Below are 15,281 nucleotides of genomic sequence, written 5' to 3' on the forward strand. Positions count from 1 at the left end.
TGCATGGGATTAAGAGATCACAGAAGTATGTTACATTTTGGGGACTCATGGGAGAGAAGCAGGCGAAGTTCTGGAGAAGAAAGGACAGAAAAGATGAAAGAGCAGGTTAAGTGACTAGATAAAGAGAGATGGATTGGGCACCAGGTGGCACCCTTTTCCCATAACAAGCTAATAGTTGATGGATGGCAAGTGCTCCAGGTAGTTCTGATAGGCTTCCAAAAGTTTTGTTTTATTGATAACAACATCCTCGCCCCACGGTAGTTTCTTGTCCTTTCTTTGGTTTTGGAGTTATTGGCTTTGGGTCAGCTGTTTGGGAGGCAGCAGGTGATGTGGTTGTTGCAGAGCTGCTAGGGTGCTGGTTGGCTTGTTGGTCAGGAGCTAACACGTCCACTGGCCATGTCCCCAGGGCTGCTAGAGGGGAGAACCAAACAGGCAACCAAATGTCTGCATCAGGTGAAGAATATGTAGGATGTGTAGGGGGCTAAGTGAGGAGACAACAGCAAAATGATTGGGAGAAATGAGGAGTCAGGGATTTACCTAAAAGGAATAACTGAAAATTAGTTCTATGGAAGGGAAATAACGGAGAAGCATATAGGTAAGGAGACTATGATATGTTTGAGGAAATGAAAACCATGGAAAGAAGAAATAGCAAGTATTCTGTCTGCTCCTACTTCAGGAGTTTCAAGAAGAACACCTAAAAAAAATTACAGAGAGAACAAATAACAAAAAGAGGAGAAAGAATCCAAGGGAAAAATCAATTAAAAAAAAAAAATATTACGGTAGTTTATGGAGAACCTGTGTTAGCCTCTGGTGAGGGAAGACAGAAGGGACGGTTGAAACAGAGTGTTGGATACCTGATTATATTGGTGTCTTACCATCTGTCCAGTCTAGCCTGAACCCCTGGGTGTTCATGATTATATAGCAGTAACTTTTCCAATTGATAGCCAAGTTTGCACTCTTCAAATTTGCATCTCAACAGTTCAGATGGCACAGTTGCTTTTGACTCTTTTCCATGGAGGCTTAACCACTTCAAGGTAGACACTGTGAATATTGAAGCTGCCAGGGTAAAATGCATTCTGAACCTATAGTTAAAAACATCTCTTGTTTCCCGATAGTACTTCTTGCTGAATCCGGAAGTGTGTAATATGCATTGCTTTGGAAAGCATTTTGTGTCCTTAAGATAGAAAAGCATGTTTCAGCATCTGATAACTAAAAAGAATTTTTTCCAAGGCTGCTGACCCAGACGCTTTAAGGCAGCCTTGAATTTCGTTAAATTTCATTTCAGGCTGCTTTTACCGACCTTTCCTCCCCCTTTCCCCTTGCATATTCCCTCGGTGGTCTTTCAAAAGCCAGGTGTCTGGGATTGTCTCCAGCCTACTCTGAAAGCACCCCAGGCCTTGGATTACTACGTGAGAGCTGCCTTTTATTTAAGTCCATCCATTTACATAATGCCTGCTCAGTCAGACCCACTTGCAGTGTACAGCCAAGTTGAACCAAAACCTTAGCAGGTCAGTAGTGCACGGTCCTGTGTTTTGCTGAATTTAACTTAAAATGTCTCACCTTTTCGCAATGAAAACTGAGGAATATTGCAAAGGACTTTGGGTTTTCTGATTTACAGCAGAATTTTTAGAGATCTTTTTTTAAAAGAACTGAAGAAAGAACAGTATGTAAAAATGTGCTCCTACTTAAAGGGTGTGAGTATAGATCTAATATCAGGGTATGTCAGGGTGAAAATTTCATTGTGTAGACGTTGCATGACAGTACATTGCTAGTATCACAAATACTTTCCATAAAATATAGAACAGATTTACCTCGACTGCATCAGTGTCATTCTGTTATATCAACTTCTTACTCTGAAAATATTGTTTCCACTAAATGAAACACTTCCATAAGAGTCTAATTTTCTAAATGCAGTTCTGAGTTACCAATATCTCAAAAAACCACCATCAAATTTCTTGTTATCTCTTGTTGCAAGCATATTAAACAAAAGGTTGGCTTTTTGTTTTGGTTTCATTTTGTGTGTGTGTTTTGGTTTTGTGTTCTTTTTTTCTTGTTTTGGCCTTTTCTGATAATCTTGATTGCCATCTATTATGCCTTGGCATTGCTTTTTTATTAGTCCTCGTTGAAAGTGGGTCACAGGGAATCCAGTTCAGTTAGGAGTGCAAGGAACAACTGCAGAAAATAGTGAGTCCTGCTTAGAGTGTGTGTTCAAATCGTGCATGCTGCTGCATTTGCAAACAGATGGTATTATTAGTGATTTTTTTTTTATTATTATTATTATTAGAGGTGATATCCAAGATTTCTTGCCTGGTCAGCACTTGAGTAATGAGTAAACAAAGTACAGACTTCTATGAAAACAAAAATGATCAGTTGAAAGCCAATTTTAGAATACCTTTTACTTAGTGATAGATTTTCTTGTTGCAAGTTGCTTTGAATGATACCAGTTATTATGAATGTATTAGAAGGGCATTCTCTTTTCAGTATTTCTCTGCTACATTTTTTCTTTTTTAAATGAAAACACAGTGTGTGAATCATCAGTTGATTCCAAAATTTAAATATGATATTGTTGGTACTTACACAGAATGGCACTGCTAGATTTCTCTAATGAGCAAATAGTTGTTTCCTGTACTTTGTTGTGTATGTAATTCACATCTTTACGGTTATAGTTCTTTAGACTGGAGTACTGTACTAAGAAACTGTTGATAGGAGATTATTCTTGCTCTTAGTGTACTATGCTATTGTTTATAGTCCTTCAATGACTTCAAAATGATACAGATTGCATTTTATTACCATTTCTAAATTATCTTGTTGATGAATGTTACCTAACTGGAAGTTTTAAATTTTATAGCTATTTCAATAATATATATGGGAAAAAAAAAAAAAAAAATCTCAATTTTCTATTGCTCTCTTTGACCCTGAATTATCTTTGTCGCCTTCAGAGTTGTGGTTTTCCCCTAAAAATTGAAACATTTTCTACGTTTTCTTTAGAATTTCAAGATTCTGTTTGTGCCCTGCACACATGAATAAAGAAAAGATTTATTAAGAATAGCATAAGAAGACACTATTTACTCTACAAATTAGTTACCTACATGTTATTGTAAAATTCTGAAATGTGCAAGCAGTGAAATTACACTAAATTTTTTTAAAAACAAGAGAACATATAAATTATTAGATTTAACAGCTGATCAGATCTAATGCAGGGAAGATAATAGTATGAAATTGGTGCCAGATTGGGTCTTCGTCCCCTGTTATAGTAAATGGGTAGGCTAAGAAGAAAAAACTACAAATCTTTGCATAGATTTTGAAGAGATATAACTAGGGACTAGGTGTTTATAAGTACAGAATTGTGCAGGTTGTAAATATTAAAAGCTAAACTTAGAAGGTTGGGTAAGAGTGATAAGGAAATAACATAAATTAAGAAATTGTGAATTGGAATAAAAATTCAGTGTATATTGTGAAATACAAGTCTTTATTAAGTGGAAGTTATATAATCTGTTGGTGGAATTGTTATGACACGTTGCTCACTGATTTACCAGCTTCACCATGGTATAGACTGGAAAATATAGAGGATATTAGGATCACTGTTGGTATTCTCTAGATTACTTTTTTCCTTGTTTTACCACACCATGGTTTATCTCAAAGATAAATACTGAAGAAATTACTGTGTTCTTTGCTTGATTTTAATGTTACTGAAAGGGAGAGCCTTTCAAGAAGGAGCTAACTCATGTCTAAAATGTCCTGTCAACACCAAAAACGTCTGCAGGTCAGAATAAATCTTTGGGCTCTTAGTATTTTCATTATACTTAGCAAACTCGGAGCAAGCAGTAATCCATTTCAGATCAAGCACTGAATTTACCATGGAGGTCAAGATTTGATGGTGATACACCTCTTGTGTCCAAGTCAGGAGGGATGCTTTGCCTTTCGAAGCATCACTCTTGGCCCACACTTTAACATCTGTTGGTATCACAATTCTTTTGAGTAGTCAGAGGCCCAACATATCCCAATAATTCCCCTTTGCCAGCAGCTCCCTGAAAAGAGTTGTCTAGAGCAATTGACATGGACTGTGGTGGAAGGTTTCCAGTGCATGATGGTGATAGCTTTACACCAGCTTTGGCCAGTATCTCCATCACAAATGGTCCATGGAGCTTTCCATTAACTTCTGTAAATACTGAGGTCCCTTTTCCGCTATTACCTGCCAATCATGAGGTCACTATCTGTTGTGAGAATCAGTATATGACCTGCAGTGTTTTACATAATAGAGACACTTTACTCCTGTCATTTCTGCTACCTTTTTCTTCCCTGTCTACACTGGTTGAAGGCTTATTTGACACATCTTATTATGCAAACCATGTCTGCAAAAAATACCCAAATACAAGTAGCTGACAGTGTGTCAACAGAAGGTGAATACTGAGAACATGTTCAGTGCCATTTCAGAAAGCTTAGAGAATAACTCATTTAAAAAAGAACAGAAAAAAAAAAAAAGTCAAAAGTTTTAGTACTTTTTGAAATTTGGTTGTGTGACCATATTTTGTTGTTGATGAAACACACCACAATGCTAGTTTCAAAATGAAATTTAGAGGTCCGCTTGTTTTTTCAGTGTATTTCACTAATACATATTTTAATTACAAGTAAAAATTTCTGAGCTTACATAATTGGAAATAATTGCTATAGAGTGGGTGAGGAAAAGCTGAATTTATGAAGATAGCCTGCGGGAATGGGCTCAGACAAAAGTTTGGTCATTATAACTGTATTTGAGCAGAGAGAAAAAGATAAATCATCGTGACTAAAGGTGAAAAAAAGGCTGAAAAGGAGGAAGGAAATTCTGGTAATAAATGGGTCATAGGTGTTTGGGGAGAGGGGGAGGATTTTGTTGCTAATCTGGCACAGATTCCTAGATACCCTTAGCCTGATTTTTGGGGCTAAATTTTCCTCAATTACTCAATGAAAACTCTTCAGTCAAAACCTCAAGAGAAATACTGTTGTGACTTTAAAAAAAAAAAAAAACCAAAACCTGCTTGAGTAAGTGTTTTGAGGTTTGAGATTAGCTGAAAGAATCACACTTAACAGAAATCAGATTTCCTTTTTAAATATTTGGGATTTGAAAGAAATCAGGTTCAGACACTAATTAATTCCGTTTATTGTTGCTTGATTATCTGGCTTTTAAAGTTTAAAAGATGACCACACAGTTTGATTTTTGGGATTTTATAAATAATGCAAAATAAATAATGGAAGAATGAGGTATAAAAGTATTCTGTTTTCTGGGTTTGTTTTTTGAGTGTGGTTTTTTGTTTTTGTTTTTTTTTTTTTTTTTGAGGCTAGAGAGCATTATTATTGGAAATTGTGAAACGATTTTAAGTGTGAGTATGGTAAGGTAGGATCCTTGATTTAACTACTTTAAAGGATGTAAATACCATGTAAGCAGAGAGTTTATATAAGAAGCTGACAAGAGCCAATTGTGACCACAAGTATAAAAATTATCTATTTTAAAAGACTGAAATGAACACAAATGAAATATGCAACTGGAAATATTTTAAGCAGCTGTGTTCCAGCCTGCAAAACAAATGACATAGTAGATTTGCTTGTTAAAAGGTAGGTTTTGTGATAAGAGTATTGAATTGAAATGGATAATATACAAAAGGCATCTGTATTGACTTATCTGTCAAATATTGTCTTTTAATTAGATTTATTACAGCATGTCACAGCTTCAGTGGTATAAAAATTGCTTAGTAGGCTGTGTAACAGTACTTGATTCTTCCTTTGTGCTACACAAAAACCAGCAGTAACAAGAGGCATTGTTTTAATACGTATTAATGAGATATGTAAACTTCCTTCCCATACCCCTCATTTTTTTGACCTTTAAGTAATACTGTCAGTTTTGACATTTCCTTAAGCTTTCATATGGAGGAGATTTGTGATGTGTTTTGGTTAAGACAGGAAGGTTTACTGGTCCGTCATGGAGATACAGACACCTTTTCACTTCCTAAGTATCAAGAGCAGACTCAACAATGTGACAGTGGAAGAAAATTGAGCTTGGATTATCCTGACAATAGGTATTTTGAGATGAAGAAAACATATGGAACTTGCTAACAGAGAAATCCTAGAAGTAGCCAAGCTCAAGAAGGCCTGGGTTGTTATTGTTTTTCTTGGCTGGTGTTGATGCTGTGTAGCAATTACTGAGGAATGGTTGAAGCTGGAAGTCATGGCTTCCAAGTAGAAACTTAAGTTCAGTCTGGTTATTCAAGGAGAAACATAAGAAAGCTTCCATTAGAGATGTATCTGGTACTTCAAGGCATAATGTGTGAAAGCTGACCTTGAAAACAAAAATCACAGTGACGATAGACAGCAAATTTTTAAATATCAATGAAACTTCTGATCAAGTGCAAATTGTTCAACTTTCTGTGAGAACAGCTGGGTTATTTTCTGTGACTTGCTTTGCATGGGCTAAGATTAGGAATAGTAACGATCTCTTTTAGAATTGAAACAATTAAAACATGACTCGCATAGCAAAAAATGGCTGGGTTTTTATTTCTGCTGCGTAAGTCTGGGTCTTATTTTACAGTAAATTAAAATCTTTTTTCTGTGGTAACAAAAGTACACATTGGATATAAAACATTTGCAGTTGAAAAGATTTTAATAATTTGTAGTAGGAACGTACTTGATATCTCCTGCTTTAGCCTTTGGTCCTTTAGAATCTCACCTGTGCCATGGCAGCAGACCTCAAACAAGGGTTGTGCAGGAGCAAGTGGAAGGAAGTAAGTGACCCCAAAGTATTAAATGGATCAAAAAAAAAATTGTGCTCTTGGTTTGGAATAGGGAGTATTAAGCAATACAAGTATAATGATTAAGTGTTTACCTTTGCTAGACAAATTTTTTTAAAGGAGCTTTTTAAAGAGACTAAAATCCTTTGTGATAGATCATTTAGTGTTTGGTGGTGGTTTTTCATGGGGGCAGGGATGAGGTGTTGCGTTTATGTGTGTGTGTGTGTATGTGTGTGCTGGGCTTGCAGCTTAGTCCATGGAATATCTGGATTTAGGAGCATCTTATCAATTTCCATTTCTTAAACACTTTTGTTCATTACTACTTTCCCCCGCCCCGGTATTGGAAAGCTGTATATCTGAATTGGGTGGCATATTGACTATATTCTTATCCACAAGATGAGTCAGTCATGTGAAATAGGCTGCTGTATGGGCTGCTTTTTGTTGTTGAGATAAAATCCTTTATATGCATTCTGTAAAAGCCTTTTTTCATGAAAATGAATATTGAAAGGTTTAAAAATGTAACCAGGGTGCCTGCTACAATGGTTTATTTTATTCACTAACTCCTCTTCAGCTAATTACATGAACCACATAGCATTCTTTTACATATATATGTAGTCATTTTCAGCTGTTACTTGGATGTTAATAAGGTTTAAATTTATGGTACAGCAGAATAAACAGCACAGTCTTTACAAACACTTGATTGTTTGACCAGAAAGTGGTTTACATCCTTGCCGTGATCCATTGTAGAGACCTTATCGTGAACCTGACCAGAGATACTGAGTCATGCACGTTCTTCTGACTTTCAGAACATAAGGTCAGAGTTTGATCGAAGCCTTCAGATAGCAAAAACACTTTCATTTTTACTGAGACAACAAAGGCCTCTTAGCCACTGCTGGGTAGTTAATATTTTCTGAGTGGTCTCCCAAAGACAAAGTGCTTGTCGGTTACAATTCCATTATTGCTTGTCCATGTGGTCTGACAACCCTGTACCCTTCAAAAGGAGGAGAGCACTGAATTATGCCACATGCTGTATGTATCCAGTCATCTTTCCTGACCAAATAAGTGAAAAAAAAAAAAGATCATGTGGAAGATCTTAAAGAACAATTCTTCCCTTTCAGGAAATTTCTTGCTTCCATTTACTGAATTGATCTGTGAGTTAAACAGGCATCTTTATAACTGTGTGTACAAGTTACAGTGTAAGTTCAAATTGTTCAGAAGAAAATACTATTTTCCTATGGCAAATGCAAAAAAAAAAAAAAATTCTATCTGGCCTATTTTTTTAAAATGGCAGTGCTTTCAATATGTGCTGCTGCAAGGAAACAGGAGGTTTCATCATGAATTAAGAATCTGTCTGAGCTGTAAACCCTAGGATAATTAGAATAATCAGTCTCTAGCCTAAAGTGTTGCTACTGTGTAGTTCGTTAATGTGACATGGGAAACAAAGTTCATGTTTCTTTAGTAAATAAATGATATAAAAATAAAATGTGTTATTTAATTAAATAGGGATAGTATAGAAAAATTCTGGGGATGAAATTCTAAATGTACACGTATCAGAGGAGGTGAGGGGAGTGAAACAACTGTTCAAAAATATTATAAGATGCTTTAAAAGAAAAAAAGGAAAAAAAAATCTAGAATAGAATAATGATGATGTAAGTAAACATGATTCCAATTTTAAATTGTTTTCATGATGATATAAACGTACCCTAAGATGTACTGGGCAGCTTGTTTATTCTGTATTTTCATTAAACTCATTACAGGTGTTAGCTTTTTCAGGTAGATATGGGTAATATTATATTTATATAATATCAATTATATTTAAGTCTTCTATATTTTGAAAAGTAGAATGTGCAATTTCAAGACTAATTTCTTGCATCTAGTAGAGTCTTGGTTTTGAGGTGCACAGAAAGGACTATTAAATTTAAGCTTCCAAGCACTATTAACTAGTTATTTTGGTGAAGTTAAGCATGCTTCCCCTGAAATCAGTATTAATATTGCAAATCAGACAGTTAATTAGTATTTAAATATATTAAATTTGATCTGTAGAATACGGTAAAGATGCTGCAATTATGGACCTAGATTCTTTTCATGCCTGTCACTGAATTTATAAAAAAGACCTTTCACCCTGGATTTCCAGCTTATGGAATAAGAATAGTCCAGTCCTGATCAAGTGCTCTCAAGTTTGTGAAAGGTAACTCTGTGTGTGTGTTCTAAGTAGCAGGATCACTGTGTTATCAAGAACTTGTTCAGGAGAATATATTTGCAAGGACAGTTTTTAAAATTTTTGTTACATGTTCTTTTTTCTGCTTCTTTGTATACAAATTTAAAGCTAAAATGGGACTCATGTCTCAGCATAATATCTAGTCAGTGGAATGTCCTCTGAATAATAGTGCAACTTGTATAGCACAGTTTCATAAATTGGAAAGGAGTTAGTAGCTTGATATTTTGAACAAACTTTATGTATTTTTAAAACCTCAGTACTTGCATTCAGAAATCTGTTATCTTTTAAATTAATTCTTATTGATGTTTTACTTTAGCAAGTAGAACTACAAATAACTTTCCAGTTTGATCCCAGTCAGTATTAACCTTCTAAAGCAAGACACCCTTACTGGAGGTTGTTTTAAGCTTCATGTATGCGTTAAGGAAACAACTGAAAGTACTTATCTTTCATTTGTGAGAACATGTATATTGGTGGGAAAAGAAATATTCACTGACGTGTCTAAGAGATGAAAGATAAGCATTTGTAGTGGAAAAAATAAAAACAAAAACATGAAAATCATCTTGAAGTTTCTTTTTCCCCTCATAAGACCAAGACATTTGTAAATAATAGTGGAAGAGATTGAAGGATGTTCATATGGGATGGAAAAACCTATAGCCATGCTTAAACGGTTATTTTACCCTGTAAAGTAAAAGGTTTTGACTTGTTCAGTTGGTTTTGTTTTTGTTTTTTTTTTTTTTTAACAAAAAACAAACGAAACCCCAAAACACAACCCCCCAAAACACCCAACCAAACAAAAAAACCCCACACTTGCCCTCACATGGCTTCCCTGAAATCAATTACTGAATGCATAGACCAGGAGAGCTGTCATGAGCAGCCAAGCACCACACAGCTGCTGGCTCACCTTCCCCTGCCTGGGGAATGGGGGAGAGAATTGGAGGGGTAAAGAGACTCATGGGTTGAGATAAACTGTTTAATAACAGAAATAAAATAAAACAGTAATAACAATAATAGAAAGTACAAACAGGTAATGCAGAATATGATTGATCACCAACTGCTGACCGATACCCAGCCCGTTCCCAGCTAGCGATCCCAGAAAAGCCAAGATCCTGAAACCACAATACCAGAAGCAAGAGAGAACCCCCTCCTTCCTGGCCAGCCCTCCTTTATATACTGAGCATGACATTGCATGATAGGGAATATTCCATTGGCCAAACTGGGTCCAGTGCTCTGGCTGTGCTCCCTCCCTGCTCCTTGTGCACCTGCGCACGAGCAGAACATGGGGAGTTGGAAAGTACTTGATCTCTCAGCAACAACTGAAAACAACAGTGTATTATCAGCATTCCTCTCATATTAAATCCCATACTGAATCCAAAACACAGCACTACTCCAGCTACTAAGAAGAAAAATGAACTCTATCCTAGCTGAAACCAGGACAAGAGCTAAGGAATATCTTTGTTTCTGTAGTGAAGCTGTAACGTAGAGCAACCACTGTCCAAGTCTGGGAGTGGGGTTTGGGATTCTTAGGTAGAAAAGTCCAGTACTTTTTATCCTAGCTAATAACTGATTTGGGCTGCTGCTCTTGTATACATAGTCTTTCAGCTGTATAGATCTGTGTGATAAGGAACTGTAGTTGTAAGTCAGCTAAAGACATGAGTAGATCAACTACATGGTTTTATCTTTCAGTCTTTGTAACAGTAAATTATACAGCAGGACTCATGGGTAAGACCCCAGGTTTGTGTGCTTGTTCATAGAGGAAGAGTAAATAGTAGTAAGTTGCAAATCAGAAGAGATGATAATCACTAAAAAAAAAAGTTATTTTCAGACTCCTGACAGAACTACTTTAGCTGAAAGTTTATTGGGATGTGGGGTTCGCCCTGGGAACTGTTACAAGCAATTTTTTTGGCTTATTTAGTATTTTTTTTTTAATAAATAAAAAAAAAAAAAAAACAGTAAGGAGAATCCAGTTGATTCTGTAAAATGCTGTTAAAGCTGTAAAACGTGAACATAAATGGGAAAAGCTAGCACCTTTGTTAGTTTTATTAAAATATACTTCAGCTACATTTTTGCTAAATGTTCTGGTGCGCAGTAGTTTGTCAGGAGGTTGAAATGGATTCTTTAGGATAGCTACCAATGTATTGTCTGTTGGCTGTTTTATCTATAGAAGAAAAATAATTAAATAAAATCTGGCGTTTGTATTTGTGATGTCTACAGCACAGAAACTACCTGAACATTCTAAAGGCAATGATAAGATGATTTTTAATTTTTTTTTTTCCCCTGCTACTTCAGCTTAATTTGCTTCCTTCTTTTTAATATGTGTTACTGACAAAAATAGAATATGCTGTTTTGCTTAAGAAAATACACTAAAATTTTAGTTATGCTTTTATGAAGCATGGTACTTCTCTTATGTAAACGATGTCAACAATTCAGATGAGGATTACGCTAATTAATGTTATGTGGGCTGCATGGCATTTAACAAACAGAATAGCTTTGGTAATGCATCATTAGCAAAAAATTTCTTTCTTTTCACTCCTCCTAACCGAGAGTGCCTATGCAAGCCACATGTTTGTCATCTTGAATTGTAGGCTTGCTTTTTCAGTCTTGCTAAATTGCAAATACTATTGATTACCTGTACTGCTACCACATGTAGTATGATAAACAGCTTAGGCACCAGCATTCAAAGAGATCTCGAATGGACCAAACTATATTAATGTCTTAACAGTAGTATGTTCTTATAGATCTCTGTGTAGCAGATGAAGTATCTTTCCCACACAGGTACTTGCACTATGTATTTAATCTAAAGGACTGTCAGGTATGCTTCTGAAGGCATCTACAGGTGAATATGCAGCACTTATTGTCTCTCCGAACAGCATACACATAGGAAAATCAACTGCAGATTTAGAATGGGAGAAAGCAATGTCTTGCCTGCTGTGATGTTTATGAATCGAGAGATAGTTTATGTTAATGATTCATGTACTGGAGATGAGTGTAGTAAGCCTAGTCTTTTGTTTTGAAAGGTAAATAGAAGTTTCTGGAATACTGAGTTGATTCCTTCTTCATGAACAGGTCTGGACTGACAGGTGTAATATCATGGAAAGAAAAATTTGGCACATTAGTGCTAAATTCAAGGTACTGTCTGCGATCCACATGATCGTTCTTCTCTGCCTTTTTAGTCTAGATTAACAGTGGAGATACATACATAGAAAATATACTTTGGAATAATAACTTGCAGCAGAACTGAGTGCTACATAGAGATTCATAAGGGGATAAAAAGGGGAGTTTACGTGGGGGTATGTAAAATATTGAAATGTTACCTGGGGTGGTATCTAGTGATACCCTAAAATTTAAAATTATATAGGGCAATCAAGCTGTTTTTATACTAGCTTGGCATTTTCCTGTAAAATGTGACAGGACAGAATTCAAATTATGTTGTTAATTTTGTAGTACGTAAGGCTGTATCCAGTAAGGAATTAAACATAAGAGGGGAAAGAAGTAGAAATTCCAAATATCTAGATTATCCTAACAAGTATAAACTGTGGAAGAATATGCTGTGAAGTTCATAAAAGAAATCAAATATGTTGCCATGGGACTTTCCCTGAAGTATGTTCCTACAAATAGAATACAGGTGTCTAACAAGAATGAGTTATGGAAGATTTCTTTCTTATGAAGAGTATGTAAAAACTTCTGAAACACTGTGAGCCTTCCTTCCTATTAAGAATTAGTTTGTCAACCAAACCTCTTGTCTTTTTTTTTTTTTTTCTGGTGAGGGAAGCAGGGAGTGGGTATAGAAGTTACATCAGAAATAGCTATTATATTAAAAGATGAGAGCATATTCCAGATGTCCTGGGGGCAGTTTCCTCTCTGGGTATTAATCTCAGATAGTCTAAAATTTACGATTTCTGCCATGTACAGATCACTTACTAATTTTCCATAGATCTTGAGGGGTGCCATACTCTTCAGGCTGCTTGCTATGGCAGGAGTACAGTGAGCCTCAATTACTGGAAAAAGAATTGTTGTTATAAATTATTCTGTGATTGTATGTGAATAGGTGTTTAAGTCGGGAGGGACCCCCAGAGGTTGCCTTGCTCAGCCCAAAGCAGGCCTGGCGAGATCAGGTGGCCCAGGGCTGCATCCAGCTGTCTTGAACACCTGCAGGACAGGGACCCCAAGGCCTCTGAGCGACCTGTGCTGGTGTTTGCCTATCCTTCTGGTAAATGAAATACTAACTGGTTTCAGATGAACTAGCAAGTAGGAACGGACTGTTTCATCTTTCTGTTATGGTCCCCTGGCCTGTTTGTCTCTCCTCTCTGAAGCCCAGCATCAACCAAAGAAGCTGCTTTTCTACCTCAGCTCTTGCTAGACTGCTTTCTCCTCCTCGCTGAGGAGAACGCTTCCTGCACTAATGTACTTTAAAAAGATACGTTGTCTAGTTGTAGTTTTGTGTGTTAGTGAGAAAGAGCATGCTTTTTCTCTTAGTTGATTCTGCTTCAATAATTGACTTTCCATTTTCCATAGGCATCTATTGCAAGGTGAAAGAAAGTCTGAGACATTGACAACAATCAGGCAACTATTTCTTTTACTTTAGAGGTAAGCTGTTGTTAAGTGTTCTGTTTGGCACCATATTGGAAGGGAAGTGAGAGGAAACTGGAAAACTAAGAATGGTGTTTAAGATAGATGACATTTCCACATATAAAAATAGTTTGCCCTTTTTCTGTGGATTCTTAGAACCAAGTATTTGTGCTTGTCCTTTACTGATGTTACATGTATCTTACACTTCATCTATTGAAATGCAGAACTTCCTACTTCCCCCACCTCTGGTTGGCAAACAGATGTTTTAAATAGGTATGCTTCTTCCCTATCTAATTGCCAGTAAAAATATAGTAAATTAGCTATTTGTTCAGTTATTTAACCATAATGAGAACAGATTTTAAAGGAATGTATAGCTGGGGACATAATTTTTGGCTGAGGCAAGGTGAATCATACTACTGCCAGGAAAATATTTCCCTTAAGTTTCTGTCAGTGAAAAAACTTTATTGACTCAAGATCTGTTTTACCTGCTCCCAAAATACTGCAGTGCCCAGCCCCTATGCCCCAGGTTTAAAAGCTGAGAACTTGTCAGTTGTGTAAGGGTTGTAGTAACTCTTAGTTTGTGTGTGGGGCCTCCTAGCAGAATGAACTATTGATTTTTTTCGGGGATTTTTTTTTTTTTTTTTTTAACATCTAAAATGCTTAATTTCTGCAATAACACAAAAATAAGGCATATGCTGGAATATAAAGTTGAGTAAGATTTCTTTTTGGAGAAGGAACTGCATAATATCTTTCTGGATTGTGGAATGCTACAATTTACTAGGCTAATGATATACCAGAAGGTTAATCGGGTGTCCTCTTTTTCTGAGGCAGCTATTTCTACAAATAGCTGTTTCTAAGCTTTTCATCCCAATTTCTGTCAACCAGATTTCTACAATGAACAGCCCAAAGGAGCATAAACAGCAGCTTCTGTTGTGGAGTGCACTTCCTTTTTACTTTAAAGCAATGATTAACCCTTTTTAAAACTTCCTTTTGATGTGACCAGACAGAGAGACTCGTATAGCCGTTTGTGATTTTCTTGCAGTGAACCTTCTTCAAAAATCATGGCTTTGGTTGTCCAAGCGACAAGGCTCTCAAGTTGTAAAGTAGATTTAAATGAGAAGAAAGTAGAATGTCAAATATGCCTATTTGTTTCTGTAGATGTAGTGTAGCAACTAGCAATACTTCATGCTAGTTAAAGCACATGTGAGTATATTAACAAGTTTTTTGCTGACTGGAGAGAAGACAAAACTACTGTCATGAAACAATACAGTGAGACAGATATACAGTATATACAAATACATCCTCATATCTGAACATGCAACCATTTAATACAACATGCAACCATTTAATACATAAAAATGAATATAGGTTATGTTTACTTTTATCTAGGGGTGGTAATATTGACAAAGTCCTTCTCTCTCAGTAACAAGGACATTCTTTGTAATGCAGATATATGTATACCTTTTCCTTTATGGTCATAGCAACCTCTTGTCATATGAACCAGAGTCCCAAGCGAGGCTTTCCCATCACGGTAGAACAAGAACTCAATAACTTGTTATTCAAAACCCTATGATAGAATACATTTCTGTCTTCAGAAATTGGGTTCTTTACACAAATCCCTGGGAAAAAATGCACTCCAGTGATTGTTTCAGTGTATGCCCTGGGTTATAAAGGGAGTTTCAGAGATACTGTACTTATCAGCTGCACATGAACAGTTTGTGGTTTGAAGAGGGAACCTG

At 36.2% G+C, this 15,281-nt stretch overlaps 1 protein-coding gene across 7 annotated transcripts in view; it reads left to right on the plus strand.

The window, feature by feature from the left end:
• TENM3 (teneurin transmembrane protein 3) overlaps positions 1-15,281 on the plus strand; it is a 1,343,701-nt gene that overhangs the window by 947,182 nt on the left and 381,238 nt on the right. For all 7 annotated transcript variants that reach the window (XM_032988404.2, XM_032988405.2, XM_032988406.2 and 4 more), the window contains exon 9: positions 13,489-13,560. The gene's annotated coding sequence lies outside the window, so the exon portion shown is untranslated. The remainder of the gene's footprint in view (positions 1-13,488; positions 13,561-15,281) is intronic.

Source organism: Tyto alba, unplaced genomic scaffold, assembly GCF_018691265.1.
Source record: "Tyto alba isolate M040663 unplaced genomic scaffold, T.alba_DEE_v4.0 Super-Scaffold_6, whole genome shotgun sequence".
Taxonomy (NCBI): Eukaryota; Metazoa; Chordata; class Aves; order Strigiformes; family Tytonidae; genus Tyto; species Tyto alba.